The sequence below is a fragment of the Pinus tabuliformis genome, chromosome 5_2, assembly GCF_031772625.1.
Source record: "Pinus tabuliformis cultivar Carrire ecotype Pingquan chromosome 5_2, CPIR1, whole genome shotgun sequence".
In the NCBI taxonomy this organism is placed as follows: Eukaryota; Viridiplantae; Streptophyta; class Pinopsida; order Pinales; family Pinaceae; genus Pinus; species Pinus tabuliformis.
Genome location: NC_142306.1, coordinates 14,301,198 through 14,303,696, shown reverse-complemented (window position 1 = coordinate 14,303,696; position 2,499 = coordinate 14,301,198).

The window sequence follows — 2,499 nt, the reverse complement described above, 5'->3', positions numbered from 1 at the left end:
CATGGTACATGATGTTTCTAATTATATAACTAGTAAATCATTTCTTTTTCTTTTTCTTCAATTTTGAATAGAATTCATAAATGACTTCATCAAATGTTTCTTCTTCCCCTTTGTTCTTATGTCCTTTGTAGCTCTCATTGATGACCCGATCATGTACTCACGACATCATTGAGGTTGTTGCAAGAGGGGAAAATCATCAATTGCAACAAGAAAGAAATGTTGAATTGATATTTTGTTTATTATTATTACAAGTATTTCATTAATAGAAAGAGAATTAAAGTGTTCTTTACCTGCTTCAATAGCGAGGACAAGCAAAGTTGTTTTTAATTTATTGTTTTTTAGTTTTAAATGTATGTTGTATATTGTCTATTATAATGTTACATGTGTTTGGTTATTTGATAATGATTCTAATATCATGGTTGAATAAACTAGGTTATAGAAGAGAGTTTTTGAAAGATGCCACAGGAATCCTAGATATTGGGTTCGTGATTGGATTCACAACTCGAATCTTAGGTTTTATAAGAAGACTACGTGGGGTATAGTCTTCATAGAACATCTAACAATGTGATGTAAGATATTCCCCAGTATATTCATTTTCCTCACAATTATAGTATGGGGGTTAGCTTAGTCCCTTGATCATCATGGGGAGGGTTATATACACGTTATACACTCCCTAGATCTTACCCTGTATCAACTAGGTGAGCTATTGGAAATATTCCAAACAAGTGAATTCCTAAGATTTGAAAGTCCATATGCAGAAAATGGGTGGTTGATTTCTAACTAACTTAGTCACTAAATCAAGATAATATAAGGATACTACAATGCTAACATGTAATATGAATCCAAACAATATACAAAGGAGAAAATGTTTGTTTTTGTTTTCCTTTTTTTTTTACTGCAAATATTTGTTCCTAATGCTTGATGCAAATTGTGTTGAATTTCTTGCATTTTGGGTAAACACTTCATATTCTAGGGAATAAATAGTTTGGTGGTTTGATGAGTGGACTTACACTTAGTTTAGGTGAGCCTAAAGACATGAATTGTCATAGGTTGAGGGTGTGTGAGGGAACTTTCCTTGCTCTAATGTGCTTCATGAAGATTGAATGTTTGGTTGGTTGGCCAGTGGGTTATCATTGAAGAAATTGTTTGTCTACTCTATTGATAATTGGATGAGGTGAATTAGTCAATAGTTTCATTTGGTGGAAGAATTTGGTGATAATTTCATCATATGAATATGAGTTCCACATGATGGATCTCAAATATATTCAAAGGCTTGTGCCTCAATTCAGGTTGGGTAAGAAATATGAAATTTTAAATTTGTATTTGAGTTGTGATTTTCAAGAGTAAAACCCCTAAGACTCTTGAAAAATGTAACTAGGTCCGGTCTTCATAAAATGTATTTGTCAAAATAATTTTTATTATTGTTACAATCACTTATTAAAGCATGGGTTTCATGCTTGGGTCAACATTTTATTAGTCAAAGTCCCCATTGTGTACTCCTAGGATTAATAAAGAGTTATTAGAGTCGTTGTGTATTTTATGAGACCCTTCTTGGGCTTTCAGATGATGTAAAAAGAATTACTTTTGAATCAAATATGAATTATCTAACCTCCACACCAAGTCATCCTCAAGAAAGGTAATTCAACCTCATTGGAAGGATATATATACAAGGCAGTTCGAACTCATTCGGAGCATCTCAGACATAGTTCATATATGAAGTTGGAAGCTGAGAAAAGTGTGAAGGTGAAGAAGGAGGCTAAAAGGAGTGCAAGTTTGGTAAAAAAAGGAAGGGAAAGACAAAATCGAAGCTTTGGGATCTCTCTCTCTCTCTTGTGTGGTTTAATTTAGGATATTGAAGTATCCTTGTCAAAGTCAAAGTTGATGTTTTTGTTTGTTGATGTCAGAAGATACCAAGTCAAAGTTGCTAGAGTCGAAATGTTGTTGCGACTAGGTCGAAGGTTGGATCGAAGAAGGAAAGGATGGCCTAGTATGGAGGAGGTATGTGTCTAGGTTGAAGAGTCTCAAGAAAAACTATTGAAGGAAGATATTTTGACTGGGTTTTCCCTTAGATAGGGGTTTCCCTAGCAGAGTGACTACTTCTTGTGTTTGATGTTTTTGTGATCTTCATGCACACATAATTTGGTAATTGCTTCATGAAAGATAATATAACAAATAATTAAAAGAAGCCAACATAATTTACAAGTAATTATCAAGAAAGAGAAATCTAACCCTAGGTCTACTAGCATTGATTCCTCAACATGGTATTAGAGCTAAGGTCAAAGAAGATTGAATATCACTTCATTGGCTTGAAGGAAATGATTACTCCCTCTATGATAACAATGGGATTCAATTCTATAGGAATATGGATCAAGAATAATGTTTACTACTTATTCAACAAGGTCAAAAGTCAAGGGTTCTTAGCTACACTTACAGGATCACTTAATGATGATAATGAATGGATCAGTGACAGGGGAAAGTAAATAACTACAAACTTTATCA